Source organism: Pan troglodytes, chromosome 9 (genome assembly GCF_028858775.2).
Source record: "Pan troglodytes isolate AG18354 chromosome 9, NHGRI_mPanTro3-v2.0_pri, whole genome shotgun sequence".
NCBI classification, from domain to species: Eukaryota; Metazoa; Chordata; class Mammalia; order Primates; family Hominidae; genus Pan; species Pan troglodytes.
Window position 1 is genome coordinate 48,969,934 of NC_072407.2, and position 22,621 is coordinate 48,992,554.

Consider the following 22,621-nt stretch of genomic DNA (forward strand, 5'->3'; position numbering starts at 1 on the left):
CGGGACTGGAACCCTGGCAGTCTGGCCCAGAGCTCAGGTGGTTCTGGTGCTGCCGCTGGCCAGGGCAGGCATTGCTGATCCCTTGTAAGGCCTGCCACTCCTGGACCACCCCCACCCCAGTGAAGCCGTACAGTTTGGGGACAGTAAGTCACCTGTGGACCGACAGGAACATCTGCCAAATAGATTCTAGTTTATAAATCTCTTTAGAGTATATGAGTCTCAAAGCCTACTTGGGGGCAGGAAAATGTTAGAAACACAAATTCTCATTTCCACCTCAGACAACTGAAACTCTGGGAAAGGAAGTCGCAGGGGCAACAATCTGTCGTCCAACAGCCCCCCACGTGATTCTGATACAAGCCAAAGATTGAGAACCATTGCTTTAGAATTTGCAAAGCAGATTCCTAGATTATCTAATTTAAATGGGCACTTTGCTATTATTCGGCTCATTTTACAGGTAAGGCTAATGAGTTTCCATTTGCCAGCTATCACCCATCAGGGAAGTGAAGATGGGCCTGGAACCCACACTTTTTGATTCTGGAATATTCTTGTTTGCCCTCCTGGGACCGGGCTGCTGAGCAAGGTGGGTGGGGGAGGGACTCTGAGCTGAAGGGCAGGGTGAAAGACCAGAGGGGAGGGGAGGTAAGGGATTCCACCTCCTTCCCTCCTGGGTGAGGAGCGGGCCGCGTGGATAATTCCCTCGGAGGCGCCCCAACCCAAATCTACATACATAAAGCCCAGGCTGGCGTTTTGAGTGATCGGTTTATTAATACAGCGGGGCCGCTGCCGAGGCGGATCGCAATAACAAAGGCGGCCTCTCCGCCACCCACCGGAGGCATCGTTATGTAATTGCTCCGAGGAGGAGCAGAGGGCTGGGGCGCGCCGCGGGTGCTGGGGGCTCGGCCAGCAGGGAAGCTGCGATCCGGGTCTCTGGGGATCCGAGCCGGCGGCGGATGGAGGGAACACTTGCTGGAGAGTCATCAGCCCTACACCTGGTGCTCTCCTCCTCCCACGCACCGGTCAGCGGTCAAGGGGCGGGTTAACACCGGTTTGGCAGGGCGCAGACCTCCGCCCACCCGGGAGAATTGACCCCGGAGGCAGATCTGCAGACCCAGAGGACCCCAGGGCTGACCCAGGGCCTCCCCTCCGCCACTCACCACCGCCCATCCTTGCCCCACTCTCACCCTGGGATGGGGGAGAGAGAGAAATGACCAACTTTTTGCGCGACTTCTGTGGGCAACCTCTGTGAGGCAGTCCATTTTTAAAATGGAGAACTGAAGCCCAGAAAGGGCTGGCTTCATGTACCCGGGTTTTGAATCCCCAAATTTGTCAGCTTCGAAGCCCACATTTTTTTCCCTTGGATGCCACAAGGGGTCTTTATAACCACCACGGATCGGTTTTTGCCACAGTTTCTCCAGATGCTGTGGTACTTCAACCCTCCTGGCCTTTGCAAACGCTGAGCCCTCTACCAGGCATCTCTGAGAAGTCCTTCACAGCCCTCCCCGACCCCCACTCACACCCCCCACACATCCTAGGAAGCCTTGGAGGCTACCTCTTCCAGCTCTGGGAGCAGCTGGTGACAGCACCTGCCACACTGCTTCATGGGAACTACTATCTTCTGTCTGTCCCCATCAGGCCACGTGCTCTGGGATGGTGGCTCCAAGGAGCCTAACACATCTTCTTCACTCAGCCACTCCATCTCACCGCTCAGTGCAAGGCTGGGCACACAGCACTGGGTGAATTTAAAGTGAAGGTTTGAAGCCTCAGGTGGATTTAATGCTTAGTGACAGTCTTCAGACCTTCCCTTCAAAACTCCACACACTCACCTCTGGCTATGCCAACTCCTAAGTGTGTGGCCTCTGGCAACTTCTGTAGCCTCCCTGGGCCTCTGTTTCTCCATTGTACAACAGGGCTCACAGCAACCCCGAATCTCATGATGCTAGTTAGTGTTTACTGAACACTTACTATATGCTGGGCACTGTGCCAAGCACCTGCAGTGGGTGGCTTCGTGAACTCTGCACACCAGCCCTGTGGAGGTAGTTGCTGTTATTATCTCCATTTTATAGATAAGTAACTCTCAAAAAAAAAAAAAAAAAAAAAAAGATAAGTAACTCTCCCAAGTCTCCAGCTGATAAGAGACACAGCCTGGATTCAAACCGTGCTCCTTCTGTCCCCTGGGTTTCTGACTCCCTTTCACAGGACTATTTTGATAATTAGAAGAAAAACAGTTAAGGATCAGCATGCAGCAGGTACTTAATAATGTTTCTGCCCTCCACCGTAAAGGTCCCAGGGCAGCTCTCCTTTTCCCCTTCCATTCTCTCCCCCATTGCCACAGGCCCCAGGGCATTCTGGGAGCCCCTCTGTTCAGGGTGGGGCTGAGCAGGGGGAGGCAGGAGGACCCAAGTGTTCTGGTTCCTGAGTATAAATAAGTGATTGTTTTATATCCTTACAGTAAGAGAAGGGCATAGCATGCATTTGCCAGTCTAACAGGTTGAGCTGCAACTTCCCTGTGTTTTGCCAATCGTTGATATGTGTTTTCAGCCCAAGGCAGTAAACAGAAGCCCACTCTGCCTGGCAGTTCCATGGTCCTGGAGTGAGGAAGGGCATCTGACCCAGAAGCTCTCAGATCAACTATCTAGGCCTACTGAGAAAGTAGGTGTCAGTGGGGATACTGAGATAGGGAGAGTTCCTGTGGGTCTCCCCCAGGCCATGAGAACTCGAGCAGGACTCCTCCCTTCTCTCAGTGTACACAACAGAAAATGGGGATTATATATGCAGAGAGGGAGAGAATAATTACTACTTATCAATGACCATGTAGAGCAAGGCTGCAGGGTGCTACACCTATGGCAGATGGAGTGGTGCAGTGCACAGCCTGTGCGGCAGGACTTGGCAGCCCAAGGGGACAGGCCATCATAGATCTACAGCTTCATCCTGCAAGATTCATAATAAGCTTTAAATTATTCCAGCTAAAACAAATGAAGGAATGAATGCATGCGTACAGACATAGATACATCCACAAAACGAGTGATGAATGCAACCCCAGTTATGAATCAGAGAAGCTCATAATCTAGTGCAAGAGACAGACATCTGAGCAGTTGCTACTCCTAGCTCCCCTCTTGTTCCGGGCTCTGTCCCGGGTTAGGACCTTGTCTTTGTCCCTGCTGTTCCTTCGGCTTGACCTTTCTTACCCATCACACCCCAGTCTTCATCTGCCAGCTCTTCACCATGCTTCTCTTATCTCAGCTAAAATGTTTCCGGGCCAGGCGCGGTGGCTCATGCCTGTAATCCCAGCACTTTGGGAGGCCAAGGCGGGTGGATCACTTGAGGTCAGGAGTTGGACCAGCCTGACCAACATGGTGAAACCCCATCTATACTAAAAATACAAAAATTAGCCAGGCATGGTGGCACATGCCTGTAGTCCCAACTACTGGAGAGGCAGAGATGAGAGAATCACTTGAACCTGGGAGGCAGAGGTTGCAGTGAGCCAAGATCTTGCCATTGCACTCCAGTCTGAGCGACAGAGCGAGACTCCATCTCAAAAAACAAAAAACAAACAAAGTTTCCTCTGGCAGCTTTTCCCTACCCACTCTCCCCCATTCGCCCATCCCCCAAGCCTCATGCCGAAGTTGGGCCACATCCCTCGGTCCCCATAGACCCCCGCAAGCTGACCCCAGTAGCTCCCTCCAATCCCTGTAGTGAATTTGACAGCTGGGTTCCAGGTTCCCAGGGCTGGCTGTGAGCTACTCGAGGGCAGGGCTGTATCTCGTTTCCCGCTATGCCTTTGTGCCTAGCACAGTGCCAAGCACACGGCAGGTATCTGAACAGTGTGGGAAGAGAAAAGGTGGAGGGGAGATGGTGGGGGGTAGACTGTGAGAGTGGAGGTGGCTCAACGCTCCCACCCCCAACCTCACACACAGCACCCTCAGCCCAGGCACTGATCCCAGGAGTCTAAGAAGCTGATTAGAACTGCCCATGGCTGCAGCTAACCTCGGAACTATGCCCCACCACCTGCTGTCGTCTCCCTGCCCCCACTCCTACTTCCCTCTCTCCCGCCTCCCCAGGGGTCCGGGGCAGCCTCCCCCTCCCCTACCCCATGGTGAGAAATCCCAAAGACTCCTGGGCCTTTCTCTGCTGCCCGGCTTTCCCGCCTCCCCTTTTTCTTTCTCTTCCTTCTGCTTTGCCTCACATTCAATCTCTCCCTCCCCCAGCCTGGTGAATCCAAACTGAAAAAAAAAAAAAAAAAAAAGCCCACATAACAGCTTCAACAGTGAAAAATAACCAATTTAAGGAGTAATCGCTGCTGTAATGATTGTCTAAGCCCTGAGTCACTGCAGAAAATCGGACTGAAGCTCTGGGACTCCCAGGCTCCCTGAGCGTGTCATATGGGTTTTTTTTTTTTTTTTTTTTTTTTTTTTTAAATATCCAGGACCTCAGTGTCTCCATCTGTAAAATGGAAGGAATATTATCAGCCCAAAGGAACTGATTGTTAATCTCCTGATTTTCCCTGGGGCTGGGAGTCAGAGGTTAAGGTGGTCCACACAGTTGGCTTGGGAATCACCACGGGACACATTCTTCCTACCACAGGACCCATGGGAGAAATGTGGTGCCTGGCAGGTGCTGAGAGACTCACAGCTTCGAGGGTCTCTGGGAAAGGTTTCTAGAGATTGTGGTGTTTAACTGAGCTGGGAAGGATGAATGGGTGAATGAGAGCTATGGGAAGTGACGGAGTGATGGAAAGTCAGCTCTGGAAGAGACTAGACACCTCATCTTGCCCTATGCTCTCATTTTACAGATGAAGAAACTGAGGCCTGAAGGGCTTCAGGAACTGCTCAAAGTCATTAGTGGCAGAGCCCAAATTAGTGGCAGAGCCCACATTAGAAAGCAGGTGCCTTGACTCCTGCTCTAGTGCTCTTTCTTTCTTTCTTTCTTTTTTTAGACGGAATCTTGCTCTGCTGCCCAGGCTGGAGTGCAGTGGCATGATCTCAGCTCACTGCAGTCTCTGCCTCCTGGGTTCAAGTGATTCTCCTGCCTCAGCCTCTCGAGTAGCTGGGATTACAGGTGCCCACCACCACACCCGGCTAATTTTTGTATTTTTAGTAGAGACGGGGTTTCACCATGTTGGCCAGGCTGGTCTCAAACTCCTGACCTCCTGATCTGCCCGCCTCAGCCTCCCAAAGTGCTGGGATTACAGGCGTCAGCCACCGCACCTGGCCTCCAGTGCTCTTTCTTATGATACCAGCCTAGCTCATAGGAACAGTAAGTACAGTGTGTGGAATGCTCACCGTGAGCCCAGCGCTGTGCTAATGCCTTATGCGCATGTGCACCATTGTCTTTCATTCTTGGAATAATCCTATAAGGTAGGATTAGAATATAGGTCCTGTTATATCTTAGTAAAGTTCACAGAGGTTCAATGGCTTATTCAGGGACACATAGCAGGGCTTTCTTGGCCCTGCAGCCCCTCCTGGCTTCTCTATTCTCCAACATGATCTAACATGGAGGGGTCTAAGCAGAGAGAGGGGCTTCTGGCCTGCACCCGTGGGTGGGCTGCCCTTCCCTCTAGTCTCTGTCCTCTCTAAGGAGGGTTGGAAAGGGGCCCCTTCCCTAGAGGGGAGGGAGCCTGGGCTTTCCCTGGAAGAAGCTCCCACAGGAATGGAAGCCAGATTGTCAAGGAGACAGGAGGCATACATTTAAAATCCCCATCAATAAGAGCCTGCCTTGCCAGGGCACATCTTTGAAATGCTAGGCTCTCCTGGTGAGTGCATTCCAGTTCCAGGGGGAGGAAACCAGGTGGGATTAAAGGAGGTGGAGAGGGAACAATGTCCAGGGGTGGGAGGGACCAACCTGCCCCTCACCCAGACTCCACACTGGAATGAGCATTGCAAACAAGGAGCTATCTCCTAGGAAGCCAGGATATTGCATTGGGCACCACAGAAGCAGGGCCACCCATAAGATAAGGAAAAATGTTTTTAAACAATTTTATTTACAAAAATTTATTAAAGTACTGTTGTCATCATGGGATTTCCTTACAGTTACAGTTTAGTGTTATTTTTGTTTAGAATTCATTGGGGATGAGGGGAGACACCACAGTCTTTTCAGGACTTAGGGCCTTTAAATATTGTAGCTGTGCAGGGGCAGAATGGAGGGGCATGTTTAAGGGCCATCCCTGATCTCCCCTGGGGACTGGTGTCCAAAAGCCATTAACTAAGGAGCCTGAAGTACTGGGTACCGTGCCTAGCTCTGGTATGAATTTACAGCATCAAATTTACTTTATGAAACTGTATGCATTTTGGGGCCTTGATTTCCTCACCTATTAAATGGGTATAGTTACTATTGCTCCACCTATGTCACTGACCTTTAATTGTCATTCAGGCTAGAAATGAACAGAGACAGCCAGATGGGAGTGCCCAGGAGAACTTCAGGGACTCAGTTGTAAAGTTTATTACAAATGCAGATTCACAGGCCCCTCTCCAGACCTCCGGGGTCCAAATCCATGGGGTTTGAGCTGAGAGATCTGCATTTGTAGCCACTCCTCTCTCCCCTACTCAAGTGATCTGATGCTCATCACAGACAGAACTCACCAGGAGCCAGAGATTCGGGTTCCTCCAATGGGCTGCCACCTCTGGCAAATGGCTGATGCCTCCTGTGTGAAATCAGGGGACTGACCTGGGTGGCATCTGCAGGTGCAGCCTTCGTGGTACCTCTCTGAATGGCCTGGGCTGGGGCTGGCTGGCCAGTGGGAGGTGGAGAGGGCAACCCAGGACAGAGGCCCTGTGAGGCAGGGCCAGGACTTGAAGTCTGGTTCTGACAACTTCTCTAAGAGGAGGGTGGACCCCACCACCCCAGCTTCCTGCTGGGCCCCAAGGCTCCGGAGACTCAGGTGGGCCATCTGCTCAGGCCTGGGCTGGGGAAGGGGGGCAGACACAGACCGCCCAGTACTGAATGGCCTCTCTGTTGGGCCCCAGCCTGAAGAACAGATGGCCTGAGGGCCGCTGGCACTGGTGGGTGAGGGGGCGACAGAGGCCAGGCCTCCCCCTCCTGCTGGCTAAGTCACAGAGATCTCTCTTCCTGAGTGAGAAAGCCCTCAAAAGTCACCCTTGGTGACAGCAGCCAGGAAGAAGTGAGTTTAAGGGAGATTAGCAGGTCCCCACAGCAGGCTGCTGGGGGAAGGCTGGGAAGCCGCCTGGCACCTGCAGCCTCCACTGGAGCCAGAAGGGAAGTGGGGATACCTGGTGTGGGAGGGCAGGGGCCAGCAGAGCTTTAGGCCCAAGGAAAGCCTAGGCATCACTCACTCCCAACCTCTTTTTCTTTTCTTTTCTTTTTTTTTTTTTTTTGAGATGGAGTCTCATTCTGACGCCCAGGCTGGAGTGTGGTAGTGGTGTGATCTCGGCTCACTGCAACCTCCGCCTCCTGGGTTCAAGCGATTCTCCTGCCTCAGCCTCCTGAGTAGCTGGGATTACAGGTGCCCACCACCACTCCTGGCTAATTTTTATAATTTTAGTAGAGACGGGGTTTCACCATGTTGGCTAAGCTGGTCTCAAACTCCTGACTTCAGATGATCCGCCTGCCTCGGCCTCCCAAAATCCTGGGATTACAGGCATGAGCCACAGCACCTGGCCTCCCACCAGTTTTTCTGATGGGAAAACTGAGGCCCGGGAAGGCGCAGATCCCTCGCTCCACATCACGCCGCAAGTCAGTGGCAGAGCTGGGAGTGGAACCTAGACATCCTGATGCCCTATTTGAGGCTCCTCCTGTCCCTCCTCCAGCTTCCCTCCTGACAGTCCTCCTTTCCCTCCTCCCTCCCCTCCACTCTGCCTCCCTCTCCTGAGGCCTGGCCAGGCCTCCCCACCTCTGTGTCTCTACCACCCTCTTTCTCTGGCCTGAAATACTCTCCCACTTTAGCTGCTGCAGAGTCTTCAAACCTCAATGCAAGTTCCCACCTCCTCCAGGAAGTCTTCCAACCCATCTTCCGAACCTAAGCAACCAGAATGCGAGACCCCTGCACCGTCCACTTGGGATTGTCGAGGCCAATGCCTTCATGATAGAGAATCAGTACCTGAGAGTCAAACGGAAAGACTATTAGAAATGTTCCGCACCGCTGCTTCCCCCAGCCATTCTCCTGAGCTTCATTTTTCTTTAAAAATATATTAAAAAGAGCTTCACTCCAGAGAGGCTGTCAAGGAATCTGGTAAAACAAGGGTCCCTTTTAGTTCTTCTCTTGAAAGGGGATATTTTTTCTGCTTTCTCTCCAAGGTTTCTAAGAGGGTCGGATTTCCTTTTCTTTCAGAGGTAGGAGCTGAGCCACGCCTGCAGACACCTGCTCCTCGGCTTTGGAGATAATCGCGGGGTGATCAGCTCTGCAAAGGGCCTCACAGCTGCTGGGCCTGAACCAAAAGGGCCTCAAGGGAGAAGCTTTGAGGGAAATGTGGGAGGGGGAGAGCAAGGGCGTCCCCTTTTGGGGAGAGACCCAGGTGTGAATCACTGATCCAACATTTACTAGGCCTCTTGCCTGGGAAAAGACTTTGAGCTGCCTCTGTGCCTCCCTGGCCAGGCTATGGGGAGGTCTTGCACAAGGTTTGGTAGCCAAAGGGGAGAAGTTGGGCCTCAGCCCCTGCCCTCTCAGAGGCCCAGCCCAGGGACAGAATCCACCAATCGCAACAACCACTCATGTCTCAAGATTCCTCAGTCCACTTAGCCAAGAGTGTCCCTGACTCTGCCCTTCACCTGCGTTCCGGGCAGTGCTCGTGCCCTGACTTGCTGGGTGTCTTTAGGAATGAGCCTGGCCCTCCTGACACTCCAAGTTCTCAGCCCTCTAGGCAGAAAGTGGACACCACTTTCTCAATAGCCTCTTCCACTCCTGGAAAACTACTTCAGGCTTTCTCTGAGTTCCTTGAAGCTGGGCTTCCAGCTCCCTGGTATGAGGAGAGAGGCTGGGGAGGGCTGAGGCCAGGGAGGTGGGAGTTTCCCCATAGCTAGCAGCTTCCAGCTGTGACAAGCCCAGTCCAAGGAAACATTTGTAGTTCCTCTCAGACCTGATTCGTTCATCTCATTATTCATGCATTTATTGAGCACCTACAATATCCCGGGACCATGCTGGTCTCTGGGCATATAGCAATGAAAACAGCAGACATGGATCCTCTCTGATGAACTCCAAGCACATTGCCTAGTTGGGGAGACAGTAGTCAGAGTCCATGAGCAGATTTACATAGTGACAACATGTGATGGGCACTTTAAAAGTTATAAAGGAAGCCCTGAGACAGTCACTGGGGGGAGAGTAATATTCTTTAGATGAGGGGCCGATCCAAGCTTCTCTGAAGGGTGACCTTGGAGCTGGGACCTGAAGGATGAGAGAGGGAACCTGCCATGTGTCATATGGGGGGCCATGAGTGATGCTGAAGGAGTGGCGGGGGCCAGAGCTGGTAAGAAGTTTTACTTTTCCCCAAGACCTATGATGAGCCATGGGGAGCAAGTGAAGGGCAGTGATTTGGTCAGGTTCACAATTTCCTAAGCTAATGCTGGTTTCTGTTTGCAGTTGGATTGGATTGGAAGGGAGAGGGACAGTGAGGAGTTCTGGAGACACAAGGGTCTCCAAAGTGGGGGGCACGCAGGCACTGCAGGAGGTGTTTAAGGGACTTATTTAAGGAGAAAGGAATATTAATTTTTTTATTTTTATTTCTATTTCTATTTCATCCAAAAAAGAGAAAAGAATTCAGCATTACTAGTATTTATAGATTGACGCTGATGTCCATATTAGGTCTTTATATGAAATGTCACTAGAGGAAAGAATGGGAGCTGGACCACACAGAAAGGCCAGCCACTCTGCCCTCACTCTCGCTGTTGGCATTTAGAAGAATTTTTCTATTCATTTGAGACCAGTTATGCAGATTCATAGATTTATCAAATGGATACATGACTTAGAAAGAAGCCAGACAAAGGAGGAACAAAGAAAAAAGTGAAAAATGCTGAACCTAACTCAAATGTTGGATGATCAAAAGCATGGCGTGGCGTGGACACGTCACTCCTGATGGTGCCACTCTGGCCAACAGAGGAAGGAAAAACGGTGACAATCCAGTTGGATCCCACAAGAAGGTGGCCCCCAGATTTATACTATGAATGAGAAGACAATTTGAAATAAGAATTTATATCCACTATTATTACTAATGAACCTAGCTATACTGTATATTTTTGCTTTGTTAGTAAAGGTAATGGTGGTAAAAAAGAAATCATCCATAGTAATTAAGGAATTTTAAAATATCATTTTATCTTGGTTTTATTTTTTAAATTTGTGTTTTTGTGCATGTTTGACAATGTTCATGTTGGTATAGTCATGCATGATTATTATTTGTAAATGAATTACTAGATTGAGTATGTGTGATTGACATTTTTTGCTGCTTGAAGGGCATGAGCAAACTAAGTAGAGAGGCCCGATCTAAGATTTGAGGAGCCCAGGACCGGGGCTGCTGTGGGAGGCACTGACTGTCCAGCAGGATGCCAGGGCCCCTGGGCCCGGCCTGCTGGCTGTAAGGGCTTCCTGCTGGCATCCATGCCGTCTGCCTAGCTCACTCTTCCCTCAGCCCAGACTTTCATCTGGGAAGGCTTTTTTTTCCCCCTTTACAAATGAACAGAAGTTCATTCCCTTAAATGGTAAACGGCAGATCCTGGCGAGGCTTTCAGATTATTTATTCGCTGGCCATTAATAGAATAGAACGCACTTCCTGGCTGGAGGAGGAGGCCATTCTGGTGCCTGCACAGGGGTCTGGAGCCCTGGAGGCCTGGGGCTTGCCCCCTATGAGGTTTGCCTGCTGGCTTCTTCTACACAAAGGCCCGCTCATCCAACCTGTCCTTATGGGGCACATCACTCCTGGGTATTTCTCTGTACAGCATCCCGGAAAGGTGCCAATAATGCCAGCTTTGTGTGTACAGCCCCCAGACCCAGCACCGCACATATGATGGCCAACTCCCTCCATGGAGCGTGGCATTGGGCCGGCAGCCCCTCTGGTGGAAGGTCTTTCTCTTTGCTTTGGGGTTTTCAAAGTCCTTTGCAGGTACGGCACTGTTGCCATCAGCTCCGCCCTCACCAGGAACCCACGAGCCAACAGACCCTGGGAGAAAGATGTGTCCAGCTGCCTGCAGTCAGGCCAAGCTATGTGTCCAAGCTCCATGCGATTTACAGTCCCTCTGGCTGAAAGGTCAGGGCCCCAAGCCCCTTCCATACAGTTCCACCCAACTCTTCTTTTCCCAAAAAGGCCTTCACAAACTGCAGAGGTCCTTGCAAGCCCGCAAATGTCTGTCAGCTGCCTGACTCCCTTCTCCCCATAGATCCCTGTCTGTTTCCTTTGTCACCAAAATCCAGCCAGAAATCTCCCCAGAGCATGTTCCGACTCTTGTTCCCAGGCGGCAGTCGCCATGTGGTTGGCATAGATGCACATTTATTAATAAAATGAGCAAAATAACCAAATGCTTTGGCAGCTCCTGCAGCTTGCCAGAGGCTCTCCGCATGCCCAGTGGCACCAGAGGGTGGAGATGGGCCCTGGGAGGACGGCTGTGGGGAGCCACCAGGGGAGACGTGCTTCTGACCATTGGTGAGGCATTCCACAATCCACAAGGGCTGATGAGTACCCACTGTCTCGGCTCAGGTGGCTTTTGGAAAAGGAACCCATGATGGGGACAGGGTGGCCTGCAAATGGTTGCTTGAGTGACCCTGCTCAAGAGAGCTCCACCCAGCCCTCCTCCTCAGAGAGTGAGCCAGGCCAGAATCCTCCAGCCCTAGGGAGTGGCAGAGAGCAGGTCAGGGCAGGCCCACCAGGGGCATGCTCTTCGTAGTAAATAATGGTGATTTAGGGTCCTGCCTCAACATTCAAATCCTACCTCTGTCCCTACCGGCAGGGGGGCCTTTGCCAAATCGCCTAACTCAGCAGGGCTTCCCACTTCCAAATCACCTGGGATGCTGCAGGCATGACAAACCTGCATTACTGGGGCCCGTGCCAGGCTCACTCAGGGAATCATCCTCTGCAGAGACCCTGGTTTCTCACATGCTCTCCATGTGCATTTGCATGTGGTCAGTTCAGCACCTAGGAACCATTGATTTAACCTCTCTAAATTTTTATTTTCTTATTTAAAAAAGTGGAGATTGTTGTGAAGCTTAAATGGATGAATATCTATATATAATACCAAAATTTAGCTAGCATTTAGTATGACTGCTAATGCATTAGCTCATTTAATTTTCATAACAGCCCTATGAGGTAGACACCATCCCGAAGCCCATTTCACAAGTGAGGAGACTGAGGCTCAGAGACATTAAGCATTTGCCTAAGGCTGGCTACGCAGATGGTAGTGGCTGGAATCCATGTAAACTGCTTGGCACAGTGCCTGGAACATAATAAGTGCTCATTAATTTGTGGCTTGTTTAATGGCCAGACATAGTGGCTCATTCCTATAGTGCCAGCGTTTTGGGAGGCTGAAATGGGAGAACTGCTTGAGACCAAGAGTTCAAGACCAGTGGGTGGATCACCTGAGGTCAGGAGTTCAAGATCAGTTTGGCCAACATGATGAAACCCTGTCTCTACTAAAAATACAAAAATTGGCCCAGCGCAGTGGCTGACACCTGTAATCCCAGCACTTTTGGAGGCCGAGGCAGGCGAATTGCCTGAGCTCAGGAGTTTGAAACCAGGCTGGCCAACAGGGCAAAACCCCATCTCTACTAAAAATAAAAAAATAATAAAAATAAAAAAATTAGCTGGGCCTGGTGGCGCGTGGCTGTAATCCCAGCTACTTGGGAGGCTGAGGCAGGAGAATTACTTGAACCCGGGAGGCAGAGGTTGCAGTGAGCCAAGATCGTGCCACAGCACTCCAGCCTGAGTGACGGAGCAAGACTCTGTCTCAATAATAATAATAATAATAATAATTTAGCTGGGCGTGGTGGCAGGCACCTGTAATCCCAGCTACTCAGGAGGCTGTGGCAGGAAGATCGCTTGAACCCAGGAGTCGGAGGTTCCAGTGAGCCGAGATCGCACCACTGCACTCCAGCCTGGGTGACAGAGCAAGACTCTGTCTCAAACAAACAAAAAATGTGGTTTGTTTAAAAAAGACTGAGGGAAGGAGGCTCAAGTCTGGCTCAGTCTTCAGAAGTTGTCCGTGCCCTGCATCCCAGCACATTCTGCTCTACCTCTGGTCAACCCAGCCAAAAGCATCTCCCTGTAGAAGTGCCCCACCTGTCCCGCCCAGATTGACAGCCAGGTCTGGCTGCCTTTGTCCGGTAGCTAACCGGCCCCCTGGAGAATCCACCTCCAGGCCCCATAGAGAATCCTGGAACTGAGTCGAGCAGGATCCTTCCAGCACCAAGAACACCCACACAGCACTCGACCATTTTACCCTAGAGCCCGTGGAGGCTCTCTCACCAGGTGGGAGAGGGAAATCGCTGTATGCTTCCTCAGCTCACGCCTATAAGCGTTCAAGTTCACAAGTGGTGCTTTTCTTAGACCGGCGTGTCATTTATGCTAGAAGCGTAAATTTGAGAGGAGGGAGCATCGCAGGGGGAAGGAGTGAACATGTGGGGAGCCAGGTGCCAGGATAGGACTTAGGCATGTTATCTCATTTTATCTCATGTTATCTCATTCCCAACAGCTTTGTTCAGGAAGTATCATTACCCCAATTTTGTAGCCAAGAATACTAAGGCTCAGAGGTTAGGTGACTTACGACTGTAATAAACAATAGTTAACATTGATTGAGCATACATTGATTGAGCGTTTACTCGCTGCAGTGGTAAAATGCATTGACTGACTCCTCCAATCCCAATAATACTCTGAAGCTACATTGTCCTTACAGAGAAGATAAATAGCTTGCCCAAGTTCACCTAGGAAATGACAAAGGCAGAATTCAAAACCCAGGCCCCTGTGGCTCCAAAGCATTTCCTTCTATCTGTAAATAGTGTCTTAACATTGTATGGTTTATTTTAGAACCTAGAAACCTATCTCTAGGTGTGATGCAAACCCCCTTCTCTTGGGATTTCAGAACGTGCAGTAAGGAATACTGAGCCGGAGCCTCCTCTTGCTGTGTGACCTTGGGCAACCTGCTTCAAACCAAATTGCTTGGGCAATTTGGTTTCTTCATCCGGAAATGAGGAAGAGTGACCCTTGTCGACATTACTGGCTTGTAAAGGTCTACCCAGAGAGAAACCGCATGTATAGACACACATGCAACACCTCTGGGAGGACTTCGTCTTCTTAAATTGCAACATTAAGCACTTTCCTCCCACTCTGGTCACCTTCACTTGCTATTCCAAGTCAATTCAATTCAACGGATGCTGGAGGTAGCCATACTGCTCTGTAGCATGCTGGGTTCTGGGGGTGCGGCTGGAAGTGAGGTGCACTGGAACCTGGTGCCTGCCCTCTTACCCACCTAAAGGTTGGCTGCAGTGTGAAAGCCTAGCATCTGTTGAATTGAGTTAACTTGGAATAGCAAGTAAAGGTGACCAGAGTGGAAGGAAAGTGCTTTAGTCCATGCTTTAGTCTCCTCAGACCTGGCCCTTCCTGCCGAAGACACCCCTGGGCCTCATAAATAAGTCCTCCTTTTTTGCTGAACCCAGCTTGAGTGACTTCCTCTGATCCAAAATTCCAGAGTCCAATCAGTACAGCCCTACCTCCCTCCAGTCCAAAAAAACACCCTGATGAGAAACCCCCCACCCTACAGGGCTCATTTGTCAGAAAGGCTGGGAGAGAGAAAGGGCTGAGCACAGCAGTGGTGGTCTCTCAAGGTTCTGGGGGAAGAAGTGGGCTCTGTGACCTGGGGAGCCACCTTTAAGTATTATGCAGTGGCTGGAGCTTGTGCTTGCTTTGATTGGAACAATTTCTAAAAACTTGATCCCCAGATGGAGCCCTCACTATAGCTGCTTAATCATAACCCAACGTGGTTCACATTTATTCAGCTTTTGAAATACACACATTGCCTTATCACCCCTCTGGGAAGCCTTGCTGGACCGTCCCACCAGGCCAGATCTATCTTTCTCTTCCCTGCGTCTTGGACACCATTCCGCTGAGGCTGTCACGCTCTCTCAAGATAAGCAGGCTGTGTGCAGAGGGAAGAGCGAGATAAGGCTGGGTTCAAATCCCAGCTCTATTGCCCATTCTCGTTGGTAAAATGGGGGTGAAAATCTCTCCCTTGTAGGGTCATTTTAAGAATCTTATGATACCGTGTATCGGCGAGTTCAGCACAAAGCCAGGCACTTAGTCACATCTCAAAAGCAGCTTTACTACTGGTAGCATGGTCTGTTTAGATGCTTTTATCTTCACTACCTCATGTGAGTGCTTTGAAAACAGACAAGAGCTGTTTTACAGCTGTTGTCTCGTATTGAACAGTGCCTGGTGTACAGTAAATACCTGTTCAGTCACCGATACTGCATTTTGGATCCATGAACTTCCTTAAGCATCCCAACAAGTCATGAAATCAACACGGTGGCATTCTGCCTGGGCCCTGAATGGGAGGAGTCCCCAGGTCTAGCTGAACCCAAGCCCAGGTCTACTCTCCAGTTGCCCAAGTCGTATTTCTGCTCAAGACTGAATTAATCCCAATCTCACTGGATGTGAATTAAGCTGCGGGACCTCGTATTCTGCTTGGACAATACCCATTACTGACTGGGGTTTCTCAGTGGGGGACTGAGCCAAGCAGGAGATGGGGTGGGGATGGGGGGACATGGTAGCTTTCCCTAGAGGAAGCCCAGCCTTGGCCTGGCCCAACTGGCCAAGGAGTGCTTTGCTGAGTTATGGGGGTTCAGTGCTCAAAGTTCCAGAGGAGTCTGGGCCCCCAAGATTCTCAGAATCATCTGCCCAATTATCCCCACCTGAGGTCTCAGCATCCCACTCTCTGCCCAGCAGGGTTCTTGGCTTTGGCTGAGATCTGGCCAAGCTATGCCCTCCTTCTCCTTCACAACCCTGTGACCCTCCTGCCCCCAATTCCATGCCGAGCCTGATATTCAGTACAGGATACCCTTTGGCTGCAGAAGGAGAGAGTGTCTTACAACAGCACTATGGGGATTTTGTTCTTCACTGCATGGCCTGAGTTAACAGTGGATCAACCTGAGCCTGCTGTTTTCTTCCTTTAAGGCTTCCAGAGCAGTTAGCCGCCAGCCAGCCTCACCATCCCTGTAAGGCCCATCGCCCCTAGATTGTTTAGATGCTAGTGCTTTCATCTGATCCCCCACCCCACCAACACCTGTACCTCTTCCCAGCCCAGCACAGGGACAGTCTTAATCACCGTAATACCAGGGTGGCCACCATCACACGTCCCACGACAACAGGGCCCTCATTGCACATCACCAAGTGACCCAGCTCCAGAATGCCCTCCTGTAGTGGCGTTCTCAGGGCTGCGACTCTCTTAGCTTAAGATCCCCCCAAAGTAGAACCCGATGCCAAGGCTTGTGTACAGGGAGTTTATTTTGGAAGTCATTCTAGGGACCAGAAATGAGGGACGAACAGGAGTGGGAAACAAGAGAAAGCAGAAGAGCCAAGATAACAGTGCATTATTAGGTCACTGCCGTGGGTGGCTGGGGCTCAGCCCTGCCAGGACCTTCCAAGCAGTGCACAGAGGGATCTTATGGGTCAGATGACGGCCTGGCAGAAGCATTTACCTGGTGGCGCCTGTGCACCCCAGATTGAGGCTGGCTCAGTGGAAGCAACTTCCCTCCACAAGTCCTCCCGCTGAGCCCGCTTCTGCCAACCTTGTGTTGGGGCGCTGCGGAAGCCCCTGGGCAGAAAATGAAAACTGCCTCATGCTGACAGGAGGCGAGGTGCTGGTGGTGCAAAGGGAGCTGAAGCCCGCCCGGAACTGCTTGCCACAGCATGGCTGGAAATAGAGTTGTAGCCGTGCACGTGGCAGGCGGCGTTCAGAAGGAATCTGGTGCATTCTCTCGTAGTTATGAAAACAGGCTCTGGAGCCAGGCTGTCTTGATTCCAATCCTTCTGCTGCGCTTCCTTTCCTTCCACTTACAGAAGGGGGAATACTAAGAAGAAAGTACTTTATAGGGTTGTTATGAAGTAAATGAGAAAATTCATGCAAGATGCTTGTAATAGTGCCTGGCACATAATAAATACTCAATTAAGAGGGGCTTCTAATATTCCCATTTTACAGTTGAGGAAACTGAGATACATATTTTTTGAGGGATGAGGAGAAAGGGGACAAAGAAAGGGAGGGAAGGATTTTGAGTAGATCCCGCTCAAACCTCCAGAGAAGCGGAGGCCCTGGCTCTCTCAGCGTTTCTATGTCCTCTTCCCCTATCACAGGAGAGGCCTAAGGACGGGCAGCAAAGGCTTTCTTCCCCAAACAGGCATTCAAGCTTCTTCTGCTCCAGCTACAGGGTCCGTGGGTTCCTTGTGATGTCACAGCTGGTTGCTATGGAGACCAGGTTGCTGTGAATGTCAGTCCGAGGCCCATTAGGAGCACAGTGAACAGCAGCCCAGGCGAGCCCAGGGAGACAAGAAAATGAGGCTCCCCGTGAGGTCTAATAAACACCTCTCGCCACACCCCAAACACATAGACACACAACAGAGCCCGTAGGTCCTGAGTGAGTCCCCCTGGCCCACCCCACTCAGCTGAGATCTGACAAAATATGTTTGGGGACAAACAGCCCCAGCAGCCAGGAGCAGGCCACATCATACATAGTCAGCATCAGCCATGGTCCCCTCCCACTCTCCTGGGGGAAAAAGGTGCTTTACAGTCAGCGTGGCATCCGAGCATCCCCATGGCGATGCTGAGGTCAGACCTCACTGTGGTGATCTCACGCTGGGGCCACCGGACTCAGGCCAGGCTGGGAGTAGGCTGTCTAGCCATTGCTGGCTGTCATTGTCACCAAGGGAAGAGGAGAAGCTGTGAAGAGTTGCTCTGGAAAAAACAAATCTGCTCATAGGACAATGGGTCTGGGTGAACCTACCCGGCCCTCTTGGCTGCTGGGCCAGGGCCTGGTTTTTCACAGGGCACCATTGAGGCCACAGGAAGTGGCTTCCTGCCTCTGAAGACAGCACACAACTGCCCTAGAAAGCGCTCTTGTCACCCCTGCTGTGAGTCCCCCAGTGGGTTGCTTTGAGAGCCTTTCCTTTTACTGTGTATGGGGAAAATCTTCTGGGGGGATTGGCAGAGGTGGGGGGAAGCACCCTATGCCCTTCTCTGGATCGCAGGGGATCCTCCCTCCATGCTCTGGAGAGGCACTGACCACCCCCTTCCCCAGGGCTGAGCCAGACTCCAGGCAGCCTCCAGCCACCCGTGCCTCCGGTTCACCCCTGCCTGCCTGCTGCTGTCCTCAGCCAAGCCCTTCTGCATTCCCCGGCTCCAGGCCCCACCGTACTACCTGCCTAGTTGGGACACTTTTGCAGGAGGGACTGTCGCCTTTCTTTTGCTGGACTTTTATTTTTTTGAGACAGAGTCTTGCTCTGTTGCCCAGGCTGGAGTGCAATTGCACAATCTCAGCTCATTGCAAGCTCCGCCTCCCAGGTTCAAGCGATTCTCCTGCCTCAGCCTCCCTAGTAGCTAAGACTACAGGTGTGTGTCCACCATATCTGGCTAATTTTTTCATTTGTTTTTTGTTTTTTGAGACAGAGTTTCACTCTTGTCACCCAGGCTGGAGTGCAGTGGTGCAATCTCGGCTCCCTGCAATCTCTGTCTCCCAGGTTCGAGCTATTCTCCTGCCTCAGCCTCCCGAGTAGCTAGGATTACAGGTGCCCACCACCACACCATGCTAATTTTGTATTTTTAGTAGAGATGGGGTTTCACCATGTTGGCCAGGCTGGTCTCAAACTCCTGACCTCAAGTGATCTGCCTGCCTCGGCCTCCAAAAGTGCTGGGATTACAGGCGTGAGCCACTGCGTCCCGCCTGGACTTTCTTAAGAAACAGTTACTCCTAACCTACAGCTTGACCTCATATCTGGGCCCTTCATCCTGCTGATGGGCAGTGTAGGGAGACAGGAACCACAGAGGCGTCTGGGAGGCAAACCTCATTGCCACCCCTTTCTAGAGACGTGGCCTTGGGCAAGTCACGTCCCCTCTCTGAGACTCTTGTTTTCTCAGGGTCATTGTGAGGATTAGATGGCCCCGTAAGCGTTCACCCCTTTCTTCCCAATCCTGCATCTGGACCCCAGATGCCACCTCCCACGTCAGAGGCCCTGCATCCATGCTCTGCATCTCTGGCTGCCCTCACCACACATGTGTTGCTCTGCCCAGGCCCCTCAAGGCTGGTGGTGTCCTTACACCTTGCTTTTGCTGACTCAGTGGATGTGTCTAGATACCACCAGTCCCGACCCCGTTCTGTAGGTCTCCTCTAGAAAGGAGAGCCACCAAGAGCCTATGCCCTGCTCTGTGTTAGGATCTGTGTCGGACATTTCACACCCATTATTCTAATGAACTCTCACCCCAAGCCCAGCACAGAGTGATCACTAGTCCCATTTTAGGGATGAAAAAATTGAGACAGAAGTAAAATGACCTGCCGGGCGCGGTGGTTCATGCCTGTAATCCAAGCACTTTGGGAGGCCAAGGTGGGTGGATCACGAGGTCAGGAGTTTAAGACCAGCCTGGCCAACATGGTGAAACCCCGTCTCTACTAAAAGTACAAAAATTAGCTGGGCATGGTGGCACATGCCTTGTAATCCCAGCTACTTGGGAGGCTGAGGCAGGAGAATTGCTTGAATGGGGACCCGGGGGGCGGGGGTTGCAGTGAGCCAAGATCGCGCCACTGCACTCCAGCCTGGGCTACAGAGGACAGAGGGAGACTCAGCCTGAAAAAAAAAAAAAAAAGTAAAATGGCCTGCCGAGGTCACATGGCAACTATAGCTACCATTGACCAAGCATTTTCTCTTTGTTGAGTTTTATGCTAAAATGCTTCACACCTATCATTTCACTATAAAGTAGGAAGTTAAGCACCTGAACTCTGGAGCCAGCCTGCCTGGGTTTGAATCCTGCCTCTGCCTCTTACTAGCTGTGTGACCTTGAGCAAATTATTTAATCTTTCTGTGCCTTGGAGTCCTTATCTGTAAAATAAGATAGCAACCATTCCTCCCTTATAAGGTTGTCATGAGGAAGAAATTAGGGATAAAGTGCTTAAAGTCATGTCTGGCACGAAGTAAATGCTATATAGTGTTTCTTTTTTTTTCTTTTCTTTTAAAAAGGTGAGGAAAGCCTCACAACAGCTCTTAGGATAGAGTACTACTGTTAGTTGCATGTTAGGGAGTAAACAGGCACAGAGAGATGAGTTCACATACTTGAGGTCACCCAGCTTATACATGGCAGGGCTGGGATTACAGCCCAGGGTTCATTGTATCAGGAGCTGTGCTGGTCCCATTTTGCCATCCACCCTGCAGGAGAGGACAGCAGGAGTCCTGCCAGAGGGTAAGGTCCATGGCAACTAAGAACCAGAAGGGAGTGCTGCCCCACCCACAGACCCCGGCTGGGGCTGGGTCGGGGCACAAGGACTCAGTGGCTGGTGGAGGAGGGAGAGAAAGGAGTAGCGGCTGAGGCTAGCCAGGATCCTAGCATCCAAAATTCCTGCTCCAGCTGAGAAGGAAGCATGGCCGGGCTGAGCTGCCACAGAGCTAGGCTCTGGGTCACCACCAAAGCCCCACGCTTCTTGCCTAGATTGAGCTTGAGCCCTTGTAAATCCTTGCATTTATCAATAGTACATTCCATGAATGGGGTTCTTATTTCCAACTCTGTGACCTTAGGCAAGCAGCTTGACCTTGCTGGACCATGTGTCATGAGGTTGTTATGGGGCATGAGTGAGTTAGCGGATGGGAATATAAAGTTCCTATCGCAGTCCAGCACAGGGCAGAAGGTGTTCAGGATATGGAGGTTCCCTTCCCCTCTCTGCTCAATGCCCAGGCACCGCGGCTGACCCTTGGTCAGTAGAGCGCACCCAGACGAATGCCCAGGTGGACACTTGTGTCTTTGTGGTTATCTTAGGGTAGAGAATCAGAGGCTTGTAGATGTCTTTGCCGCTTCCACGGGATCTCTGGGAGCTGGAAACTGAGCTTTAAGAAATAACTATAGTGCAAAGGTGAGTATAAATATAATCAGGTTTTCATCATGTTCTTCCTGCAAAATTCTCTTGGAAATGACAACCAACCTCCATTCTATTGCAGGGAACTAGGGGAAAAGGGTTCAGCCCAAAGCAGAAGGGACTGTGATGATCACAGTGACCTCCTGAGGCCAGCATGGTGGTAGCAGCCAGAGACAGCAGCTGAGTGAGACCCTAAGGGAGGGATGAGCCAGGCAGTGTGTGGTTGGAGCTCTCCCAACACATCTCGTTTTCCTCACCTCCAGATCACACACATGCACACACACATATGCACCCACACACCCCTTACACACTCTGGCCCGAAGGTTTCTGCAGGACTCCTTCCTGGCACTCTCTCCATTGCTGCCAGCGTCGCACCACACTGCAAGGCTTTGCAAACTTTCCTTCCAAAGTGAAGAAGACCCTCTGGCCGTCTGAGGCTCGGTCTGAAGCAATAGCCTCAGAGCGCAATCTCAGGTGTGCAGGAAGTGTGCCACGTGCCACATACGTTATCTCACTTAATCTCATTAGCAGGAAATGTCTTTAAAGTCTTATGTTGGTGCTTAAAAATTACTGAGCAGTTTAGCCCTTAATAAAGCCAGGCTTTTTAAAATTTGAAATGAGATTGAGAAAATTGTAGTCATCGGAATTCCCTTCAGAGACAACACTTAGCTGAGTCTCTTGGTTGTAGGGAGGAGGCTGATGGTGGCAGAGGGGGCAGTGGGGATGGCAGAGAGTAGGGGGAGCATGCCAAGGGGACATTTAAGTGAGAAAAGGTGATACTAAATCGCTCCATATTATGTGGAGTGAGGAGGAAAGAGGGTATGTTTGGGGGTGGGGAGAGTGTGTGTGTATGTGAGAGAGAGAGAATGTGTGTGTGTGTGTATGAGAGTGTGTGTGTATGGGAGAGAGAGAATGTGTGTGTGTGAGAGTGTGTGAGACAGAGACAGTGTGTGTGTATGTGAGAGAGAATGTGTGTGTGTGAGTGTGTGTGAGACAGAGACAGTGTGTGTGTATGTGAGAGAGAGAATGTGTGTGTGTGACTGTGGGTATGAGAGAATGTGTGTGTGAGAGTGTGTGTGTGACTGTGTGTATGTGAGAGAGAATGTGTGTGAGAAAGTGTGTGTGTGAGAGAGAATGTGTGTGTGTGACAGTGTGTGTGTATGTGAGAGAGTGTGTGTGTGAGTGTGTGTGTATGTGAGAGAGAGAATGTGTGTGAGACAGTATGTGTGAGTATGTGTGTGAGAAAGTGTGTGAGTGTGCATGCATGTGTGTGTAGGGTGTGCAAGATCGAGCAGAGAGATTGAAGCAAGTGAGGCTGGGAGCTGCTTCAAGGAGGAAGAGAGGGAAAGAAAGAGAAAGGCTTGCCCGTCAGAGGAGGAGCTAGAGAAGAAAATGTCAGCTGGAGTTCATGCAGGGGAAGGGAGATGGGCTGTGTGGTGTGCTCCTCTTAGCAGAGGCCTTGAAAATCTTCAGCAGGACTCGGCCTGTGTCCCCTGGACTTTGGTATCCTTGGCAGTGCCTTGGACCTCACTGGGTACTGGAACCCACTGGTCTGTCTTTCCCACTAGACTGTGATTGTCTCAGGGGTAGGCAATG

At 51.1% G+C, this 22,621-nt stretch overlaps 1 long non-coding RNA gene across 1 annotated transcript; it reads right to left on the reverse strand.

The window, feature by feature from the left end:
- Positions 1 to 16,403: 16,403 nt before the first annotated feature.
- Positions 16,404 to 17,348, reverse strand: LOC107967328 (uncharacterized). The gene is made up of 2 exons (XR_001707673.3): positions 17,207 to 17,348; positions 16,404 to 16,987 (listed from the first exon to the last, which is right to left on the reverse strand). It is a non-coding gene; the product is annotated as an uncharacterized LOC107967328 (long non-coding RNA).
- Positions 17,349 to 22,621: the final 5,273 nt, after the last annotated feature.